Raw genomic sequence first — 24,456 nt, forward strand, 5'->3', positions numbered from 1 at the left:
AAGAACTGCCGAACAGAAGTTGTATTCTGTGAATGTAAATAGGTTCTGCACCATAATTAGTGATTTTCTAGGGCTGGACTGGAGGCCCTGTATTTTCATGGGAAAATCCGTTTGATGTGTACCATCCCTAATTTCTGCAGTACTGAATAACCAGGCTCTAATTCTGTTGTAATGAACCATGTGTTAATGCTACAGCCTTCTGTCCAGCCAGAAGCCAAAACACCATGTCTGACTTTGTAATGAATCTTGCAGTCATCTTGTTGACTCCATGGGTAGGCTTTTGTTCCAAATCTGTCCTCAAATATTGCTAGTTTTCATTGAAACGTACAGTGCATCCTACATTTGTGCCTGGGTTTACTTAATTTGCTAACTTTCCTGGAAAGTGTGAATACTTCATACCCTTTAGGGAATTTTTTTTGTTTGTTTCCTTGTTAGTTTTGGAACAGTGGAATTTAAAACAGTGGAACTGACTACAGCTGTTTATTTTATACAGTTTAGGTTTGTTTTTTTTTTAAACTGAGTCACACACAGAGCTAGCACAGAAGTGATGATTTGCTGTGTATCTCTAGGTGGAAAGGTTTATTCTTGCAGCCACCAGTTCCTTGGTAGGTCATCTGATAATGAACAGGGGAACACTTGTTCCCGTGTTTTGATTAGTAACTTTTGCATGTTTGTTTCATCAAATTGGTTGATTTTCTACTACCAAGTTGGTTGACTTTTTTGTTTTTATTTTAGCTTTAGTTTAAAACTTGCAAACAGAACACAGAGTTTTGCATGGGTACAGTTAGACCCAGGAAGATACTGGCTGAGTTCAGAGACTCTTTGGTACTGAGAATGACTTATTCAAGCCCTAATTGGATGCACGGAGCCTAAATAAATGGAATCCCTCCACCCCTGTGTGAAAAGCACACGTGAGAAAATTCTGTTGTGCTTATATGCTGCAATGAGTCCTGCAGTGGCCAGAGCAACATTCTTCAAGCACATTGCTTCAATTAGCAGGTTGGTCAGTATACTGTATTTTGATGGAGAGGTGACTATGTTGTAGTCCCACTGAGATGACCATCCATGTGGCTGGGAGAGACCTTGCATGTGCCTATGTCCAAAGCTTTGGGAATGTTCTTTATAGGTTACAAACTGATGCAAAGATTGTTATCAGTTGTGTGGAAGCATTATTAGTGACTCCCACAGGATCTAGATAAAGAATACGTGAGTGTAAACTAATGTCCATTCCAAATATTGGTCTATGAGGTAGGTTTCTTCAACTTTTATTGATTTTTTTTCAGGCATGTGTATAGCACCATTGCTATACATATAGAGAGTCTAACCCAATTCAAGTGAGCACTTGTATTCTTTGTCTGCACAGCTTCTCCCCATTAGCATAGTTGTTACTCCTGAGAGTATGTGTTCATTCATTGCATCTCAGTGTGGCAGTCAAAGAATTAATTACTCTGAGAAGGGACAGGCCTCTTCTAAAGAGTTTCACAACTTCAGCTTTTAATGGATCTCTCTCCCCTGCTGAGGCTGCACCACAGCTTGTCAAAGCATTCGCGGCGGCTCCACGGGTCAGTGGTTCCCAATGGAGAGACAGTGTTAGAGGAGCCGTGACACCGGTTCCTAAGGCTGATTTACTTGGAGTTGGGGGGGAGTGAGAGGACAGGGAGAAGGGAAATTGTAAGCCCTTGAGTCATTGTTCACAGGAAACAGATTTTGAAATTCTCATTTAAAAAAAAAAAATAGTAGTACTTTAAGCACATGTTGCTTGCATGCTCAAGCACTAACCTCACTGGTTGCTTCCGAAACTGATTGCCTAAATGGCCTGCCTGCAACACCGCTGGATGTTTGTTTCATTATCTAATGTCACTTATTGATTTTCATTAAAAACATGTCAGCATTGATTTCTCTAAAGCACCCTCGGAAATGCATTCTGACCCTTTTTTATGTTGAATCCACTGCAGAGTTTCCCACTGAATCAGTCTAAAGCAGGATTATTTCCTGACTAAGAAATGTTGATTAAATATTTTGATGTATGAGTGGCTAAGACTGCTTTAAGAACAAAGCATGCCCACGGGGAAATGAACTGAGACAAGGGAAAAGCTGAAAGGGAGGATGCTATAAAACAGGCACTTTGTCCATTCATGCATTGTTATTTAAAGTTAGTGATGTAAATCAGCTGAGGATCTGGACCTGTGTATTGGCATCAGTTCACACACCAGATTGTATTGACATGATGTTGATATAAGAAAGCAAATGTTGTTTTTAAACATAGTTAAATCTGAGTACAGACAAATATTGTTTCTTCTCTTACCCCATTACAATGAATTTTCAGGGAGCCTGGCATATTTGTTCCTTAAGTTTTAAAATACTGACAATCGCAGAACTTAAATTGATCGGCTGTTTTTGTCACATGCCTGTGTTATTTCCTGCTTTCCTCCTGTGGCTTATTATGCTTATTTTTCATATATGAAAAGTCAGTTATTAGACTTGTATGGTGATGTGCAGTGACATGTGAATGATGTTCTGTGGACCGTTAGAGTAACTGTAGACTAACAGCTGCCTGTGATTGCAGCACATTGAGCTTGTTGCTCCAAGACTTGTGCTAATATTCCTGCATTAGTTAACACCGGACTTCACAGAATTGTCACACAGCTAAGTTCAGCGACTGGAAAGTTCTGGTACTGGCAAACTGGCTATGGAATTTGAAGCTGTGGCCTGGTTTGGGTAGCAGTGGGCCATGGAAATCCAAATTCATGACTGAAAACAGGAAAAGGCTTTTAAAGCCAACTTTGTGTGTGTATCTTTCTAAAGATGGACAAGCTGGTTTCTCTATAGTTTTGAATTGCCCCCGATCTGCACTTTGAGTAAATTATCTCTTACTTGGTTTTCCTCTAGATTCCTGTATTTTGTGGCAGAAAATGTGGTTGTAGATTTCTGTACAGTGGGTTCTAGTCTCTGAGGAAATAACACACTGCATTCATTAGGTAATTATTAGCCTTGTTTGCCTGGCTTGGGTCCCAAGATTTATGAAGAGAAATTTAGCATCCAGTTTGTTGTGGGAACAAATGAATTTGGGGTCTGTATCTACTATGGCATCTCTTACATTTTGCCCTGCAAATGATTCGTGTGAGAATGTGCTACTTGTGTTCAAGTAACATGGCTAAACCTGGTAGGGTAGAGTGCAGTATGTTCCCAGCTGATGGAAACAACTCTTGTGTTGCTGCGATATGACCCTGGCTTCTGCTTATTCAGCAAAGTGCTTCAAGTTAAGTCTGATAAGCTTGTGGGAAGAAAAACTATCTTCGATAGAAAGGAATATTCAGAAACTCAGTATGGATGAGCAACTCGGTGCATGGAAGTCTACAACTCCATGAGATTTTTGCCGTGTCCTAATATTCCTTCTTTTTAGGAAGAGTGTGTGTGAGAAAAGTACAATTACAGCCTCTTGATGGAGGGTATTTGTGTGCTTTTTAAAAAGTAATGCTGACCAGGTGTCATCTTGCATTACAAAGCTGTAGAGCATAAAGCTCATGACTCTCCTTCTGGGGCTGAACATGACAGGCAGTTGTACCATCGTGTCTGTTGCAGGAGTTCTTCACCTTTGATCACAGATACATATACCCCAAGGGGAAAAGCTTTGAGTGCCTCTCCATGTGCACCTCGGTGGATGGCTCTAAAAGCTCTCTGCACTGAGATCCCATGTGCCTCATCTTTTTTCCCTGTTCTGTGTACTGTAATTTTTTTTTCCTCCCATTGCCTCCTCTTTCCTCAGTGCGTGTTTTTAAGCTGTCTGCTGCATTCATTATGTTCATTGTACTCTTACTGCTATTAATGCTTACTGTTGTGCAGCACAGTAGATTTTTAGGATAGACATCCTTTCAAATACTTGCTGGATTCCCCAAGGATTTGAGAAAGCATCTGTTTAAGTGGGACCAGCTGATACATACAGCGCTGCTCAAATCCCACTTACATCCTCCACCTCTGGCAGGTATGTAGGTCTCTAAAGCCAGCTAGACTGCTGCAGCTCCCTTGCATAATATAATAGCTAGCTGCTTCAACAGGACCAACTTCTTGCCTCTTGATGGTACAGCCTTCATGTAAACTTAGCTATTGTTACAGAAAGCTGGGATAGAGGAACAGATGAGTGGTCCGTCAAATACGGTGTCCGAGCTCTGGAGGTGGCCTTTTTCAAATGTCTCAGAGGAATGCAAAAGAAGCCCCCTAACGTGCCTAGCCAATTGTGCAACTCTATACGATCCGGCTGGAGGGAGGGGACTGGATTTCTTCCTGACCCCCACCTGTCAGTCAGCTTAGCCCTAAAGGATAAGCTGATCTTTTGAAGTCAAGGCTTAAAATTGTTGAGACTGGAGGGCATTTCTAATAGGTTACTGGGTTAGCAAGGAAAAGCAATGGTACTGTGTATGCTATCAGCTTTGCTTTGATCAGATAATGTAGTGTTGTGCACGCACACACACACGAATTTAATAGCTACCACTTAATGCTTACCTACACCGTCCATCTTACTAAATCAGAACCGGAGGGTGTCTGCGATAACAGTCCTCCCCTTGAGCAGACAGATCTGAGAGCTTTTTCTGGAGGTGGTGGCTAATGAAACGGTTCTCTTTACTGATAAAACAATGAAGGAGCAATGCATGAACTCTGACTTCCCTATAAGTGTAAGCGTGTGTCTGTGTGTGTAAAATGCTGTGAGGCTGCCCAGATTTGAAGATTTTGATGCTATTGAAATACAAGTAATAAAAGCAGAAACTGGCACAAACCGACCCAGAGCAATGCACTGAAAATACAGCTTCTGAAAGGGGAACACCTTCTTCTTCACCCCTCAAAGAACCACACCATAAATTTTCTCCCTCTTTTGGTTTTAGTGCTGTTGTAAAAAGCCTGGGCCTGCTTTAAAAACCTGAAACTTTCTCTTACAATGGCCAGGGCTGAGCTTTGAGACATTGCCACAACTTATTGTCTGTGGAAGAACCCTTGCTGGGAAGGCCATGATTTATATCAGCCTGCCTGTCATAGGGTGAAAGGAATGCCCGGTTTTTCATTTTGATCAAATGTTAGGTTTGAAAACCACCCACTGTTGTAAACTCAGTTGGAGTGGAGAGATGAGATGGAGCACATTGCATGCTTTGTTGCTGAGATAGTGTTTTAAGGCTGTCTGAATCTGTTTCCCATTGCTGAGTGCAGGGAGAAAAGATGGGGATTTAAAAAAAGGGAAAACTAAAATGAGTTGGTTTTTTTTTTTTTCTTCTTACTTTTAATGAAATAGAAAATGGGATAAGGGCAGTTCAAGAATATGTACTCTCTTCAGTAAAGACACTAGAGAAGGCAAAAACTTTAGTGTAATTCATTTGGAGCCTAACTAGATGAACCTGTAGAGAAGAAGATAGGGGTGGAATTTTCCAAGGGGACTAGCAGAGATAATCACCTGGTGCCTACTGAAAGCTGATGGACCTGCCCTTATGCCTAAAACTGAGGGGGGGTGACAACAAAACAATTTTGTTCTGTAATTGGATTTATTTTCTTTCATCAGATTTGTTCAGTTCCCCCATCCTCTCATTTTTTTGTCTTTTGTTTAGCAGCTTTCCACGGACTTTCCTTTCTGAAAGGATGGATGCTGACACAGTTCTAGAACCACAATATTCTTTCTATTTAAAATGCACAATAGTTTCTGTGGCTTTTTTGTCTTGACTGTTGGCAATGGCATATAAGGCTTTCCCTGGTTTCAAGTTTCATCACAAATTTCCAACTTGGACTACCCTTAAGGTATAAAGTCATCTGATCTAAGTTTGTGGCTTTGAATTTAAATGGCACTCAATTACTGATCTTTCTTAAGTTAGTTCTCATTTTGGCTAAGTTTCATGATGTTTCAACATTTTTTACCTCATTAGTACTGCTTGTGTTTTCTTTGTCCTAAAATCAGTAATTAAAAATTAGGATCTGAGATTCTAATTACAGTCCATCCTAAGATTATATTAAACAAGAACTATAATAAGTGCCTATGGACTCATGTGTTAAGAACATGTGTAAGAAATTATGTGCTGTTGAGCCTGTCTGTAGACTCATGATCGCGATCTTCAGATAATGTATGATGCCAGTGAGCAATTTTTATGAGTAAGGCTTCACTACTATGAGTAAGAAGAGCTTTTTATCTTACCTACCTCTGCTGGCATTACACTTGTAAATGTAAAATTAGAAGATGTAGATAATTTCCCTGCTGTGCCACCACAAGCTGTGTAACCTTGGGCAAATCATGTCTCTGTTCACCTAATACAAGAAGGGATAATATAGTCTCATAGGGCTGCTTTGAAACTAAGCACGTTCAAGATTAAAATATTATGGTGACAGTGGCGAAAAAATATCCAGTGTACTTTAACCAGTATATTTGATCAGTCCTTCAGGTCACAGCAGATTTAAAGGCCATCTGTGGTATGACTCCATTGACTTATATAAACCAGGATCAAACGTGATTCATGTGTTTGTGTGGTCTGACCCCTTTGAATTCTCTGGTCAAGTTATGTTAGGAAGGGAGAGAAGCACAGAGGTTCGCTATGATTTTTATGTGTCTGTCTTTAAATAAAACAAAACCCTGTCAACAGCTGACCAGAAGACTTTTCTTTTGCAGTTTTTCATCACACTTTCCGGGACATGAGTAGCCAGCTGAAATATGCCTTTCAAATTACAATATACAACACCTATGAATATTTTTAAGGCACTTAATATGGATGTTCTAAAGTGAATGACTCTTCCCCACACCCCTGACCCCCCACCCTCACCCCGTGAAATAATATACTCTTAATGACAGAGCTGCTGAACTAGAACTCTAGGTGTTATTTTATTAATACATTTTAAACCCCTTGGTTTTCCATCTTTTTCTCTATAGATTATACCTTTATTGTTTTTGTATTTCCAGGCATAAGGCGGGAGTTTTAAAACCCTTGGTTTTCCATCTTTTTCTCTATAGATTATACCTTTATTGTCTTTATATTTCCAGGCATAAGGCGGGAGTTTTCCTGTGGCCATGTAATTCTGTTCCCAGCTGGAAATGACCAAAAGGACTGAATGATTACAGTACCTAACAGTGCTCTGTAAAGGTGGTTTGCAAATGTATAAAGAAATTCAAGGTCTCTTTCACCAGGGCATCAAAGGCTGAGTTCTTGAACATCATGCTACTACTAATTCCCCCTTGGAATGTGTTAGCTGCAGCCATTATTGTTAGAAATGGCAAACATCAGGTAGCGTTGCACTGTGGAGCTGGAAAAGACTTTCAGACTTCTCTTAGCTGCTTTCATTCTTGAAATTACATCCTGTATTTTTCCTCATAAGGTTCAGGTCTGGTTTTCTTGCTTTTTGGTATTAACTTTTTTTTGTTCTGTTTAACATATAACTTACTAGTGGGCAGAGTACTAAATACCAGTGTTTCGAGGTGGGGGCGTTGAGTGTTTTTGTCAGAGATATGCTTTTAGGATAACGTTTAGTTCTTCTCTCTTATTTCCATGGTGTACTTGTACCTCTGGTATCAAAGCAGGGTTGAGTTCTGACAAATATGCACATTATCTATCTGAAACTGTACAGCAGATAAGGATTTTTGAGTTTGATTTTTATACCTTCTGAATTTTAGCAGCCATTCAGAAAACACTACAAGGCTTCTGTCAGTGAGAACTCTTTTGCTAGTAAGAGCAAAGGCCTTGCAAGTATGAGCTGAGGTGCATTTCTGAGTAGGAATGCTGTTAGAACTGTCTCCCTGGCTTCTGTAACAGAAGTTTGCAGAGTGCATCTTGGTATTTACCATCAGTAAGATCCTTCTTATTTGATAAAAGGAGGTTATAAAGTGAAAAATACAGTGTAAGTTCATTTACAGTAATCCTTATTAAGTAAAATGAATTGGAAACTTTGCATTTCTGCATTTTATTATGTCTTCATATTTAACTGCCGCATTACTATCACTTAGGTCAATCATGTTCATGTATAATCTCATTTGTGTCATTTGTGGGCTTTCTGAAAGAGATGTGAAACTACATTCACAGCAAAAACTGAAAAAAGGAAAAAAACAACTTTGAATTTATTTGATAAGTTTGTAATAAATATTCTAAGACTGGATTATTGCTTACTATTAATATATTCTTTGATATTAGGTTAAAAGGTTAATGATAACTATGGCAGGATAAGTGGGTACTTATGAGTTGTAGAAAAGAAAGAACATCTGAATTTATTACTGTTAGCCAGTGTAAATTAGGGAATCTTTTGAACCAGTCCAGTTGGGCCGTGGAAGTTTGGTGACCTCAGTATTTCATAGAAGTGCTTATGCCCCAGTCCTGTGATGGAAAGAGATCTGAAGATAGCTGGAGGGGTCAGCTCTGATCTCTCTTGTGAGACTGGAATTTGTTCGAGAGTTATTACCTATGATGTTCTCTCCCACACCTAAGTTTCATTGCATTTGTTGCATACATTTTACAGAGCAAAAAAGGAGTGCTGATGAAAGCTGTCTTAAAAATGCAGACTCTGGAGACATTAGGGGAAAGAGGGCGAATTCTTTTTAATCCCCGTTTGTACAAATAATTCACAGATTAAGAATTTCAGACCAGAAAGAGGGGCTTGAAGTCTGAAATGCGTGGCCCCCATGCAGGATTCATACAGAGCAGCTGAACAAAATGCTTCATTTCAAAAAGTAACTGCATGGCTTCCTTCTCTGTTCTCAGGGAGATGACGAAGAAGAAAAAAGACGACAACTTTGCAGCTGATTAATCACTGGGAAACAGTAATCACTAGTGGTGTGTTTTGGATCATTATTCAAGGACTTTCAGACAGAAATAAACCGGAGAACTACAACAGTAGCTTTCTCTAATTATTTTTCTGTGCTGAGCCCTACTTCATGTATTGAGCAAGCCATTTCTCTTCTTCCAATTTATAGTCAATGATCTCTGGGGCACAGATTCAAAACATCCTGCGGAGTTTATTCTAGAAGCTGACTTGATGAGAGCATACTTACGTCTTTAAAAGAGGCTATTTATTATGGAATTAATTCAGACTCTAAAATCATAGCTAAGGTTTTATAGCATACTTAAATATATATATCTGCTTGAAAAATATTTTGAGATAGGTCTTTACCATGTGTAAATTGGCACAGCCTCTCCAGAGCTGAAAGAAACTGAGCTGATTTACACCCGCTGAAGTTCGGACCCCTTTGATTTTTCTTTTCTTTTCCATGTGTATAATGCACTGAAAAAGAAGACAACCCTCTTTAATCTGTGGAGAATTTAGACACTAATCAAGCACTAAAGAGGCACCATGCCGAGGCTGAGAGCTAAAATCCTAAGGATGAAATCAAGTAATTGCTTTATCTCTTTCTTTTCAGACATCTAGAGAGATGCTTAAAGGCAAAACTAAAAGTAAATGAATGAATCGAGCCAAGTGGATTTAGCTGTGGGTGGATGTATTAAAACTTCCACTGAAAGTAGCAGCAAATAGGTGACATTCAATACCGCTTACAAAGCACACACCAGGCAGCACCAGTGGGGTTCTCTGTGGCTTGGTACATACTGTAAGCACTCAAATCGAGGGAAAATGTGCTTAATTTAGAAAAAAAAAAAAAGTCTGCATGTTTTTTTTTTTTTGTTAAAAGTAGTTCATAATGAAGAAACTATCATAAATATTAAGTTTGTTAGCAGTAATCTATCTTGATGTCTATAATCTCTCTGAAATTCCTATATTTGTGTGATTTTAGTGATTTAGTGATTTTTCTTATGGATATAATCTGTGAGAGACTCATTCTCAGAAAGGAGCAAAAAAGAAAGAGTTGGGCACTTTTTAAAACGCGTCTGTATAACAACCTGACCATTCTACAGTTACATTCTGTTGCAGCTGGTTCTTCATACTTTGCTACTGATTGGGATATGGCTGTTGGTTCTGGAGGGATTTTTTTTTTTTCCTTGTCTTTTTCTTATGTAGATGGTTTTATGCTTCTCATCTAGATTAGGAACAAAAATTGCGAATTTTCTACCAGACTTGAGTAACCAACCTGTTTCCAAGAAAAAAGTTTCAGGCTTGGATTTTAGGTCTGGGCAAAGAATTTACAGTCTTCTTGAACTTACTTTGCCTAAACTGGAAAATAGATAGTGATATGGTAAATCAAGTAAGGTTAGAAATAGAAAGGTTAAAAAAAAAATAATCCTGTCTGTACTTTAGATTCCCTATTTATCGTGAGGAGGCTCCTTGCATGTTGGTTACTTGTTCAGTGTGTGGACAAATCATTGACATCAACTTCCAACTGCAAAATAGGGAGTTTACACCACAGACTGAATTTTGCTTAAACCCCAGAGGCTAGATATTCAAAACAGCTTAGCCCTCAAGTAAACATGGAAAGAAATGACCAAATTTCTAGAGCCCTGGAGGTTGAGTTTCTGAATTACTGCCTCTGGGTGCTGGCTGCTACTAGACTCCAAGTGTAGTAATGCAAGTTAATGCCTGCATGATTGCATCCTAGATGTGTTGTAACTTTAATTTTGATCCCTGAGAAGGCCAATTAGCTCATACAGACCTAATGACAGCTCATCTGCACTTTAATTAGCCAGGGATGCTATCATATTTAGTGCAGGAGCCATACTAAAATGCCACTCACATTTCACTTTAAGTGTTCTGTGTCAAAGACACCATCACCCAGGAATGAACTGCTGCTATTAAATTTCATATACAATCATTTGAAATAAAGAGTTGTCACAGAAGTAGACTTAAGCAGCATTTTAATGTAGTATCAAAGGCACTGTTGCACAGTGGACAGAATTACAAAACTCCCCTCCAGACTGACATAGAAGGTCATCGGATCTTGGTCATGCTCACCTGAGTGGCCAGGTATTACTTTTCAATGATTTATCTCTTCCTTCTGGAAGTTAGAGAGATGTCATTTGTGAGATCATAAGGCAGCCACGCCTTTCACAGCATCTGCCGTGGAACCGCGCAAAGTAAGTGTATCAGTTCAGGCTGGTTGTGTGAGCTATTTCTGTTATTGAGTTGATTCTCAACCATAAAGAAATGTGGCAGCAGCACAGTAATAAATTCAAAACAATGAATGTCATGGCCACGCTGAAAGAATATTTACACTTTCTTTCCATACCCGCTTTTTAAATTGTATGACTTAAGGGCACCATTATGTTGTATACTTCTCTGACTTGCCTAGGAGATTTGGGTGCTATAAACACTCACTAACTGATTTTAGTACTGAAACTGCATTCAGCTTTTCCCCTTACATACCTGTCTTTCTACTGCAACCTTCCCTGTTCAGTGATCGGCAGTTCCAGCGGCCAGCCAGATCATGGAGAGTCTCTGCAGATGCTGCTTCTCATCTTAGAAGTGAGGACTAGAGAGCTTTAAGTAATGGTGAGACCCTCAAGTTGCTCTGTGAGGAAATCTAATGATATCTGTCATGGCAGAGAAGTGGCCAGAATACAATGACTGGAAGCAGTAGTCGTTGTATATCAGATGCTCTCGTCCCTTAATCATCTTAGTGACCCTTTGCTGGGGATGCTTGTTGCAGCGTGTCTATCTCTGTCTTCTACTGGAGAACACAGAACTGGGCACAGTAGTTCAGGTGTGGTCTCACCTCTTTCAACCTGCTGGCAACACTTTAGTGAGATCGAGCAGAAAAATCACTTTGACCCTCAGGTTGGACAGGGCTCTGAGAAACCTTGTCTTGTGAAGATGTCCCTGCTCATTGCAGGGAGGTTGAACTAGGTGACCTTTAAAGGTCTCTTCCAACCCAAACTATTCTATGCTTCTATGCCCTGACCCTTATTCCTAAAGCTGTGTATTCATGCTTGATGTGTTCCAGGCCTCCATTAGCAGCGGGTGCTTGTGTGAAAGAGCAGAACAGGGTAATTGTCTGAAAGCCAAAGAGGAATCAGCAATTTTTCTACAGCATCCCTTGCAAGCAGCAAATTTCCCTGGATGGCAGATCAGGTTGGCAAATGGAGGCCTCTCTCCCCCCAGCAGATGGTCTCCTACTACACCAGGTGCTCCTGTGTGGTTTGGGCATAGGCAGCTCTGATGCTTTGCTGGACAGGCTTCCCAGCCCCTCTTCTGCTGCCAGGGCACTGAACCTATTTTGTAGTTGCAGATTGGCAGGTGAAGAGAGACCTTCCTCCTGGTGCCAGAGGTCTCAAGCTCCGAGCCTTCACCATCCTGGAAGTCTCCATTTCCCAACCTGATAAGCCCCACCTGCTTCTCCTTCAGTACATTTCTTTCCTTCATTGTAGCAGCATCAGCAGAAATTGAAAGTTGTGGCCCTTGTATAAATGAGATACATAACTGTACCTCCTAAAAGACATCACCTTGCTAGAAGTATAGATGAGAAGTAAATCAGGCTTATTGTTCAGCAGCTGTGTTGGTTAAATACATAGGGAATCATGGTAGCTTGGGATTCCTGTTTGGGTGAATTGACTCAGTCACAGAATGAAAAATGCAAATTGTCTATTTGAGGAATTTGCAGTTCACTCACAGTTTTAACACATGTGAATCATGTAATCGGGGAAATGAAATAATAGTTTGGCCTGTGCCTACTCAATGTAGTATGAATTACAAACATTCACAGTTCATGCCTACTGTAATAATTATTCTCTGCAGGAATATATAAATACTTTCTAATAGTTAATAAATAATCAGTTCTTTGGGAATATAATAGTAATTCTCAACAAAATGAGTGCATACTCTTAAAATATTCAGTCACTTTTAGAATTACTAAACAGACTTCTCTAATTCTTCCAGTTCAGTATAAATAGTTCTTTTTGACAATGAGTTTGATGCTTGGAGCAAGCTAATGAAATCTAAGAGGAGCTGGCAACGCCATCTAGAGTTGAGGCTGCCTGGTATTTCTTATTATTGGGCCTTTTTCCTGTTGACTATGAATACATCGTAATTGGAACTGGAATTTTCTGTACCAGTTGTGTCTGTGGCTGAATTTTACGTTTTGAAAATTGAACACTATTCAGTTTGAGGAAGAAATTAGAGGAAACTGGTTAGTCTGATAACCTTTTCTTAATATCTTTTCATTGAGACTCTTCAAAGCCTTTGTGCTCTGAAGAGAAAGGACTTTAAAAGTGGTGGGAAGGTTTATTTTCATGCTATTTTATCCAATGAACGTGGGTACTGTGAGTTGCTGGGTAGTCATATAATCTAGAATTACATAGGGATATTAAGATTACATGTAGATCAAACTCTTGCACTTCCTAACTTATCAATCTTGTGACTTCTTCCTTATTATTTTGGCATAGTTTTTTGTATGTAGTTTTGAATATGTATTCAGTATTATGTTCTATAGCATGTGTGCAACCATATCAAAAGCTGTAATTTCATTTTTATGTGGATAGTACCTGTCTTATTATGTTTATTCCGGTGTTATGAGGTTCTCAGGAGATTCTGGTATTTTCTTTTGGTTTTCTAGAGCCGATCTAGAGGTTCCTAAACTACGCTAGGAATTATTTTATTTAAATAAAAAGAAAAAAGGCAAAAACCCATTGTGAATACTCTGAATGTAAATACATTGTTGTTGGTTTGGCTCTTAGAAATCTGTAGAGAGACTAGTTTTTCTATTTCAATCTGGTGTAATACAAATAACCAAAAATAAGCAGTAAAATGAATGATGTGCTGTGTTCTTTTCCTTCTAATAATTATATCATCCTTGAGTTCAAAGGTATTTCTTTCTGCTCTTAGGATGTTCTTTTCTCCAGATCTCCTGAGCATGTCATACTGAAGCAAGAGGCCATTGTGTTTTCTGGGATCACTTAAAAATTTCAAGGCAATAAATAAATAAACCATTAATGATGCAAGGAAACTATCAGCACAAGCACTAAGGCAGTCTGCACCTCCTGCTGCACTTCAGAGACTTTGGTTCATTTCCAATAACACTGAAGTCTTAACCACTGCAATTACCACTGAACCTTCAGATTCCTAGCAACTAGCAAATGAACAGAGAAAGCAGTTATCTGGGTAACCAGGGAATTTAACACCAGAACAGCCTTCTGTTTTACTGGCGCATTAATGTGCAGTGATTACATACCCAGAAGACAAAATTTAAGTAAATTTCTGGTGGGGGCAAGAAATAGAGCAGTAATAATCTCAGATGTCTTTAAAGGAAGAAATGGGGAAGTTCTGTAAATAATTGGGATAGGATTTATATTTTAAATCTGGTTGTTAACTTCCCTGTGGTTTAGGACTATCTAGATGTTCCCCTGTGATACATGTAAAATAGGTAAAATTCTTTTGATGTGAATATAATTGTCTTTCCCATAACAGGAAAAACTGCTCAAAACAGTGTTTTTCTTCCTGCTGTCTCAAGTCCTGTGCAGTGCAATGTCTGTGTCAGTCCTTCCACCCTGTGCATCTGATAGATATATTATTTTTTTTTTTTTCTTTTTTGGGCCTTGTTGCTGCCATGAGTTGGGCATATTTTCATCTGTTCTCAGTTTCACCATCTGTAAAACTATGGAAAGGTTATTGACTTCCACTGGGAAGGGAAGTGATGCTGAAGCATAACAGGTGTCTGCAGCAGGTCTGTGTTTCTTAAGTGTAGCTGATGCATCTAATAGTAAAATGTGAATAACTGGAATTTCAACAGTGTGATTAACAGTACTTGTGAATAAATAAAGGACGTGTCTGTTTCAGAGTTCTTCCTATTTGTGGAGATGCAGACATACCAATACATTTATTCCAACAGTGGCTGCACGTAGAGCTTGGACAGTTGATGTAAATAATGAAAAGCCCACAAAAAAGAAAACTCAGTATTATCTTATTGTTTCAGAATGGATCTGTATTTTTGTCGTGTGTATTAAAGCTGGAATTGATTCTGGAAAGCAGTTCACATTGCTACTCTCTCCATCTAGCATAAGTTTTAACGTGTTGGAGTAATATATATGATTTTTAACTTTGGCAGTCTAGCAGTTAAATTTTCAATAACTTTTTAGTATATAGTGGCAAGGTTCTATGATTGTTTACATTTCAGATGCCTAAGTAAGGAAATACTTAACTCATGTTTCTCAGAACTTCTTTGGCAGACGTACCGTAACAGAAATAAATAAATGTCATCCATTAGAAGAGTGTCTTATCCAGCCTCGCAGGCACACTGGAAAAGGAGACATGCTGCAAGTTCATTCTCTGCTCATGGGGCAGGCTTTAATTTTTCCTGAAGCAATTGTCTTTTTGCTTGCTTTTTCCTTTGCTATTGAGTGTCCCATCTGGTAAGGTTTGACACACCTAGTATCCCTCTCATATCTGTAGTTACGCAAACCTAGACAGATCTAAACCTACCATGGAAAGATGCTGGGTTAATCATGATTTTGATCAACTGTTTTGCTTTGCTCCCCCAAGTGTTTCGGGATGCTTTCATAGTAGATGCAAGGGAATTGTGGGAGATGGGAAAAAGGATTTGTACGTAAAATGTGGGATTTGAGGGGGTTTAGAAAGAAAGATTAACTGGGTGAAATGTTTAGATCTGGTGATTTCCTGCTGAGAATGCATTTTTTCAATTGGGATGGCTGTTCTGAAGGACTGAAAAAGTAGTAGTGGGGTGTGTGTGTCTGGTCTCTTTCCTGCAGCGTGCTGAAAGCATGAATGGAGCTATGGCTAGGATGGGTATTGTCTCATGTTAGCAGGAAATTTATTTGTGGCTTGTCAATCATGGTAAGAGTTTCATCCTGCTTTGTATGAAGAATAAGATCCTTACTGCAAGTAGTTACTACTTAAGTGAGATTGAAAACAATCGGTATCTAGTATCCTAGCGAATAATCTAGAGACGTAGGAATGAAATCCAGGTGGGCCAATTTACAGTTTGCTCTGACCATTAGACTATGCTTATCTTTAAAGACTTGTTTCAATCAGCAGCATTTCTAATGAGAACAGCAGAAGTCTTAAAAAGCCAAGGAAACATTTATCTTCTTTATTACCTGAGGTTTTTTTGTTGTGAGGTTTGTTATGGTTCAGTAGAAACTCTTTGAGTTGGTGATAGTGTTGAGGCTGGAAGGAAATGAATGGAAAATGTAGAGCAGAGGGAGATTTAATGGGACAAAGTTGTTCATGCTGTAATTTGCCAGTTCCAGGAATTAAGTATGTCCAAGAAGTTCCCTACTTTACTATATCATGAAATGGATTCCCGCCAACATATACTACTAATATTCCATCAAGGAGGCTTGCTTATGCTGTTGTATTAGTAGCTGTAAAATTGCTATCAGAAAGCCATTTATTTACATTAATAGTGCTGCTAATATTTCACGAATCTGTTGCGGTTATGGCTTGTTGCTGTTTAAGGAGATATGGTAATTCAACTATATAAACTTGAAGGAAAATTGGGAGAGTTGTTTTTCTTAAGGGGAAGCTAAAACTTTCTGATCTTAAGAAATATTCCTAGCCTACACCAGATTCAGATACTGGTTTATGTGATAGCTAAGAGCTGGTCCTGTAACTGCAGCCAAAAAATATTCAGTAGGTTTATTCTTGTCATTCCAAGCACATACATTATCTGATACAGCATTTGCAGGAACCAGGTTTCCTTCTGTGCTCTGGATGGATGGAATGATGAAGGGAGACGTGTCATCTATGCTGTGCATGGTTGAGGTTGGTAGAAATTTTCAGAAAGTGTAGCTCCAGTTTTTCTGTAAGTATTGGAAGTTTGCAGGTAGCTCTGACAACTGCCATTAAACTTTTAGAAATCAGTAGCGTACTTAACTAGTCAATATGGACTTACTGAATAAGATTCATGCATTTTAGACTTACATATAAGTTATTCCTTAGATTTCCACCCACTAAAAAGAATATGATATGTGAAATAAATGGATTAATGTTTATTTTCTGTTTAGGTTGCTTTCTTGAACGTGTTAGCAGTAGTCATCTTATATTCTAGTTAATGGAGATCAGATACTAAATGACTGTTGCAGTGTTTTTTCTGTGACCAAGCCATACCCTCTCTGCCAGGGGCTTGACCAGGTAGGGAGAAGGGTGTTGGTTACTGTAGGATTACCCTGCACTAACAGTCATTGCACAGCTGTGCTTTGCAGTACCTTACACTGCAGAAATCCCTTGATGGCAGTTTGGAACAGTGATGGGAGAAGGGTTAACTCTTATACCAGTACTTGCTCTCAGATAATTGATGAAAGATGTGTCTGATTTAGAGGTATGGAGGTGGACCAACTCATTTAGTCATGTGGCCTGCTGGAGAGGCAACCTTGGGGTTGCAGGCAAGTTGCTGATTGAGTTACTCAAAGGGCTTCTCTGCTGGCTGATAGCCAGGGCAGGACAGATTCTTGGCTTCAAAACCAGCTGTCTGTTTGCCATTTCAGTGTCAGAACTGAGTGTGCAATGGGAAGGTCTAAGATAGACCGAGGAGATAACGGTAACAGGACAGCCATGAGTCAGCACTTCATTTGCCGTATTTGGCTTTGCTGTTAGGGCAGATAGGTAGTTTTAATAATATTTGGTAGCTTATTCAGCAAAAAGCAGTGTCTATAGCTTTTAGACCTGAAGACACCATATACACTAATGAAAAGTAGCATCAATGCCTCTAAAACCTTTAAATGTAAGATAAGACTGGTGTGGAGTTTTAAAATGCTGAGCAGTAAACATTTTGCTTAAGTTTGCTCTACTTAAAATTGAATCTCAGCAGATTTACATGCAAATTCCATCAAGTACCAATTTTTGTTCAGCCGTTGCTATTCGGATTGTTTCATTAATTTGAAAGCATTTAGGAAAGAAAAAGAGCCAGTGTTTTTCTAATTGGGTTACCTGAAATAAAATTGCAAAATCCATATGTAGGCACCAGACTGTGATTTGTTTCTTAATGGGGCTAATTTTGCTGAGACTTGAGCGATCTTACCATCTCTGAAATCAGTTGCCTGTGCAGGTATTTAAGACAAAGTGAAGAGGCTGGTCCCTTTCTTAGGTGTGGGTGCCCACCATGGGGGCACGAGTTGCATTTGCATAGTGGTCTTGGGGAAACTGTTTAAAATGCTGCTGGAATCCAGTTTATTTTTTGTAAGAAGAATGTGTAGCTTTATATATCAGAAAAGTTTTTCATTTATCTTGCATAAATTTTCACAGGTCAGTCCCAAGTAGCAAGAAAGTCAGAAGGAAAGTCCCAAGTAGCAAGAAAGTTCATTGACTTAACTGGATTAGTATCATACTCTTACTCATAATAGGAGTCAGACTTTCTTTACCTACTATAAAACATTATTGAGAATAAAATTTCTCAACTCTTTGTAATGAGGCTGGTAGCAAATGCCTAACAAATTTTAGTGTCTCCTCTTCTACCTCCTGTATTAATGTTGACATCTCTTATCATGTGGAACAATATGAATGAATTAAAGCTTTATGAAAATATGTTTGAATATACATTTTATCTTTGCTTGAGTTGACCATAATGCATTGATGCACCTTAATATCTTTTGGTTTTATAATTTTAATGATGTCACTTTCCATTACATGACCACCCTTTCAAAGGTCCCAAACCATTTTTTTGAGCACTAGGTAAGGCCCTGGGCATTTCTTTCTGCGGAAGAACTCTTGCTTGGGGCCTCTATCTACCTAGAAATGAGCAGCCTAAGGTAATTCAGCAGCTCTGGGAGAACTGTAGATATGGTGTCTCTATTGTGGGATTACCCTAAAATTACTGTGGATATCAAAACTTTTATCGGAATTCAGAGTTTAGCATCTTAGTGTAATTACAGTGAAGTTGTATGGTTTATTCTTGAGCAGTTGATCTGAAGCATTCTGTATTTCTGATCAACCATTGCTTCCACAGAATCGCTTAGTTTTTGACCGCTGCAGGTTTCTGGGCTATCTACTTTTGGAAAAGATGGTGCATTTTAAGTAGTTAAAATCCATTTCTAGCTCTTTTACGTTTGAAAGAATATTTTCTATTAGTTCTTCTCTAGTTACCAGCATGAAAACTTTCTGAGGAACAGAGCTGACAAAAACCTCTTGGAACAGCAGGTCATTTGGCAGCTACTAAGTCCATTGTGCCTACTGCCGTGCTATGGGAGGCTGAAGCAGCAAGGCAAGAACCTGTGTGGAATATATTTACTCTTTACCTGTTCTGCTGTGGGTTAAATGAGAACAGATTTTTGGCTCTGGGCATCTGTGCATAAATTCAGTCTGAATAGGAGGCAAGTTATGAAATGAGCTCTGAAAAAATAATATTAACTAACTAATTTTGAAAAAGTAATATAAATTGCTACCTTTTGAGCAGCCAAACAAAATTAGAGGCTTGTGTAGGCCCTTAGATTTTGCCAGATTTTATATTGATTCATTGTAAGGCTGGTTTTCTTGAAACTTTGTTTCAAAACAGGTGTCAGCTCTATGCATTAAGAGGCTATATACCTTAAGCTAACATGACTACAGGTACAGAAAGCTGTGCAACAGCATTAGTTTAATCCACACTATTAATACTTTCCCCCCTCCCTCTTCTGAGCTGAGGAGACTTTTCAGACCTTTCTTGCTCCCTGATTGTGTCTCCATTTACATTTTCTGATGTGGGCACTGATTGTGCTCTGGTGTCTGTGCTCAGATGATATGGAAACAGTTATCGGGTTGATGCAACTTTCAGTTACTGCCTGGCTGGACCAGATTTGAACCGGGCGGCTAGAGGAGAGAGATTCTTTTTTGTTTTGCCAAATCTTGTGAGGATAATTATGACTGGTAGGGAGAGGGAACAAGAGAACAAAAGTAAAGAATACTAATTGTGTAAGGAGGGGAAAAAAAAAAAAAAGTGTGACAACTTACAACAAAGAGTAGAATGTCATTAAGAATAGTGCTTACTGCGCAAGAGAATCATCTTCCATGCTTGATGAGAGACAACTCATCATGAGAGACTCCCTATAATACTTTCCCAAAGAGTGGTGTGTACATTGCTAGTGGTTTGCAGGCCACTTCAAAGTGAAACTCTGAACCTAGGTCTGTGAATGCATGCAAGCGTGTAGGTCTAAAATATACACCATTCTTTTTTGAAAGTAGCTGCAAAGAGTTCCCACAGTTCTCTTTACTGAAGGGGGGAGTCCATGCAGAGAAACTGATTTCAAGAAGCCCAGCATTCTTTGCTGTAGAGTCTGTGTGACGTTAGACCAAGTTAGTTATTCTGTCTGCATAATGATTCCTTTTCTGAAATAAGGAGAATAGCACATCTCTGCCTCACACAAACTCTTCGTGATAAGAGCTGTAAGATACTGTGGCAGAGGGAAGGGATGCCTGATTATTGCAGACACCCATGGACTACCATAGTATTTCATGGTGTTTATCCCAAGCCAGGACTAAGGTATGCAGGCAGAGAACATGCGAGCAAATCTGCAGAGTGCCTCCGCTATGGCTGGTTCTAATTAGTCATTTTTATGAGCTCCAGAATCAGACAAAAATGAGGAGCCCTCCCCTTGTGTAGTTTCCTGTTTGCTGGGTGCATGTAAAAGAGATCTGGCCCTGATGTATGTTAATAATGAGCTGATAATGTAAGCCAGCTGAGAGATGTGGAGTTAGTCTGGTATGCTGCCAAGTGGGAGGTGAAAGTTCAGGAACTGACTCATGTTGCCAAGACCTGGTCCTGTGGAGAAGGTCTGCCCATTAATAGATTGAGTTTCTCATTAGGGCTACACAGCATATGCTTACAGCTTTTGGGTTTCAAGCTGAAACCCAATACCAGTAAAAGCCCGCTGAACAGAGCAGCAGATTTACTGGTAAATAAAGGATTAAAGGAACACTTGGCAGGGTTGTTGGACTGGAAACCTGACTGGCCTTTGAAGATTTCTCCATGTTGTAGGTCCTCCTTTTAAATTTATACCAAGAAGAGACTTGTTCTGCTTTTTATTGTGCAGCCCACAGGGCAGGCATTTGACATAGTCTTCTCTGTATACGTCAACGGTATAGGATGCTTATATCTGTCTTTTAATTCAAATGCATGGTGTTGCCTCTAAAGTAAAACATAACAAATAAGTTGTTAGCTCAGAGGAGCCTGGTGTAAACAGGCTTCCCTCCTACCCCCTACCCCACTTGCGAGCCTTGTCTTTCTGTAAGGAATGTATCATGCATTAGTTTTCATAGTGAGCAGCTTGGTATTTACAGCATCTCTAAAACCACTCTTGTTTTCTTTCTCTTTTTGAATGAGGATCTCCAGCAAACTAGCGCAACTCCCTGCTTGGGTTACAGCATGTGACACTCATTACAGCTGTCCATGAATGGAGCTCATACGTGGCTAAACAGCTTTAGCAAACTGAAATGTGGATGAGTTTAAATATACTTATAAAAGAAAAAATAAAATATATATAGCAGTCCAAAAGCCTCACAGCTGACAAGAGTGTTAATATAGTACTCTGGGACTTCAGAGTGGCATTGGCTTTATACTTGTTTATTGAAAGCAAAAATGATTCCCATTAAAATTTTGGTTCTTGAATTTGCATGACATAGTGGCTCTCTTACCATTCTGCTTTAGCTGGCTAGCTTTACCTGGGGAAACATGGAGTCAAAAGGAATTGCAGGATAGGCATTGTAAACTGGTCAGTATGGTAATAGTTTCCTTTTTCTTTTAATTAATCTGAGTCTATTCTTTTGTTAACTAACGAAGGAGACAAAACTGCAAATGTGGAGGCAGCAGTGAATTTTGTCTAACCCCTCTTCCAAAAGAAGGGTTTCCTTTGTTCCTTCGTGCCCAGAAGCCACAGGCATCTTTAATCATTGCTGAAATCCTATTGTCTTGATCCAATAGCCATGCTAGACTACAGTCTTTTTTGATGTAAGATATCTGGCTTCAGTAAAGTTACAGCAGGGAGAAGGTATCTGGCTTTTTCCTTGCTCAGACGTGCTCTGACCAGTCAGTGTGAGAGTTAGTTCAAGAATTGGATTTACGGTTTATCATATCATAAAGAAATTAACTGTATTTATGTGTGTGCAGAAATAATGTATTGCATGTGTGCTTGCACGAGTACATATTTCATTATGATGATACATACTATTGTTGTTACATAAGAACTGTATTATTTCTTCTATGTAAGTAAGAACTAGCAAAAGAATTTTTCTAACTCCAAAGGAGCCTATATCAGATACTATAGGCCAAGCTGTGGTAGTGGAGTTCACTAGGAACTTGAATTTACAGTCAGTGATGAAATTCCTACAGCAGAGAGGCTTTTCTGAGAAACACTGCCTGGGAATGAGCAGTTGGGGTCCAATATAGATCAATATGAGAAAATACATGTGGGTACGCAGGAGCATGCAACAGGCTTGTTTCTGTGTTACTGTAGGAGTGCAACAGGCCTCCCTCCCGTGCATTAGCATGGAGAGTCATGGCTGCTGACAGTGGGGACAACCATGTGTGGTGGCTCAGGGCCACTGTAGGGCACAGTGAAAGCTGTGCTCAAAGCCAGGGTCTGACAGCCTCTTGGACTTTTAGTATGCCTTAGTCTTGCAGCATCTCGCTGACAACAGAGCCCTGAATGCTTCTGATTAAATCAGTAGGTTTTATTTAGCTGTAACCCTATCCTCTGCTGCTGGTCGCTTTGTCACCAGAGCTGATGTGGTTGCCTACTGCAAAGTCAACAGTGTGTTAGTGGGGCCAATGCTGCCAGTAGTGAGTAGACAGCATTCATTGTATTGAGACATCTTTAGCCAGGCACATCAGCTTCTCTGTTCCTTAGAGGAGCATAAATCCTGAGATCTTATGTAAAGATATTCAGCAAGCACTCATTAATTTCCCTTAGGAGCCAGGCTGAATGAAGATGATTTTCAAAGAAAGGGAAAAATTAATTTTATCTTTAAGGACTGCACCTGTTGGAAAAAAAATGTAGGAGGCACTCTGTGGTTTTAGCTGTTTGAATTAGGGATCTGTGGCAGGGACATGGGGGAGGAAGAAGGTTTGGAAGTTATATTAGGAAAGGACAAAAATAGTACTTGCAGAAGGCAAGGCTCTGTTTCATTGATTTGCAGGGACGTCTCGCTGATTCTTGAGCAACAGCACTTTAGGAGCATGACACATTCAACCTCTTAGAAAGATGGTGCAAGTCATTTGCTCTGTGCAGTTTTGTGGCACTCAGCATAACAAACTTGCATCCCTCATTGCCATTTGTCTTTGCCAATGACTTTAAGGACACTTGAGATGCAACAGTGAGGTGGGATTCTTAAAGAATCTGTATTCTACCAGCCCCAGAAATTACAGATTTGCTTTATGATGCCTTCAGAGATGTGCAGGCCAACTTTGCCTCATTCCATAATGCACTCCATCGTTCCTTCTTGAAGACTCACCAGACTGCTCTGCTTTGTACACTGGATCGAGGTTCTTGTAAGGTATCTTCATCTTAAGCATGCCTTGTTTTTTGGATTCTGAATTTATTCCTTTGGTCCAAACTTTGTCTTGGAAAGAAGAATTTGCTCTCATTGGCTTCTGCATCCTAGTTCCAAAACTGGAATTGCCAGATGTGTCTTCTCCCAGACACTTTCCTCAGGTATGGCACAGATGCTGTGTTTTGGTTTGATCCTTTCTATGCAGATTATAGCAAGACAATTAGAGCAAATAAAAGAGACTTTAGAGAGGGATTTCTAAATCATCCTCTACCTTGAATAGTAAAACCAGAATTAAACACACGTGTACATAATTATTCTTCTCCATTTCCTCACTGTGATTTAGCATTCTGTCAGGTCTGCTTGTGTCCCTCTGGAGGATTCCTTCTTCTGGATCTCATTCTTTCTCTTGTAGTTTTGACTTTCCCATACCCAGTGCTAACACCACAACCACTGTAGTGCTTTGTTCTTCATGTCATTTCTTCACCCGCTCACTTCTCTGTTGCAGGTAAACTGGAGAGAAGAGATTACAGAATGGCCGAAGTTCAGTTGATGCCGGGACTGGGGTTTAAGGACCTTCTTCCCTCCCGCTCCTGTCCCTCAGTACCAGTAGTGACCAAACAGGCCACCCAGTGGCTGCTGCGGAGAGCTGGGATGCTGTCGCAAAGCTTCTGAGTCAGGACAGGTTACTGGAGAGAAATTCGGGGTTTGGGGAGTGGCTGCTCACCCCAGTATCCACTGGCCTTTGCTCTGTTAGCAGCAGCAGCTAAGGTCGCCTTTTAAGAGATCGCCTTAAAAGCAGCCCTTAGAGGTGCTATGACCACAATAACACCAGTGCTCTAACCATCTCTTTTAATTAATCCCTGGGAAAGAAGGTGTTTAACCAGATAGATTTCCGCTTGGTTTCTGTCCTGCTGCTGTTCTGGTATGATGAGTTGCTTTTTGCTCTGTGACAAAGAATTACTTGGAGGTTAAAGGTGATGCTAAGTTCATTTCGCGAACAGGCAAAGCTGTACCCCACACCCTCAGCATCATTTCTCAATTAATCTGCTCATAAATCCTCATTGCATTTCTGAAATGGAGATGCTTAGCAGGGTTGTAGCCAGGATATTGGAATATTCTGGCATGTTTTAAGTCACAGCATGCATGCATGCAAGTATT

At 39.7% G+C, this 24,456-nt stretch overlaps 1 protein-coding gene across 2 annotated transcripts in view; it reads left to right on the top strand.

The window, feature by feature from the left end:
- TMEM132C (transmembrane protein 132C) overlaps positions 1 to 24,456 on the top strand; it is a 222,453-nt gene that overhangs the window by 29,175 nt on the left and 168,822 nt on the right. Inside the window, exon 2 of one of the 2 annotated variants that reach the window (XM_054220006.1) lies at positions 23,804 to 23,980. The exons of the other annotated variant lie outside the window; for it this stretch is intronic. The gene's annotated coding sequence lies outside the window, so the exon portion shown is untranslated. The remainder of the gene's footprint in view (positions 1 to 23,803; positions 23,981 to 24,456) is intronic. 2 annotated transcript variants of the gene reach the window in all.

Source organism: Rissa tridactyla, chromosome 13, assembly GCF_028500815.1.
Source record: "Rissa tridactyla isolate bRisTri1 chromosome 13, bRisTri1.patW.cur.20221130, whole genome shotgun sequence".
NCBI classification, from domain to species: Eukaryota; Metazoa; Chordata; class Aves; order Charadriiformes; family Laridae; genus Rissa; species Rissa tridactyla.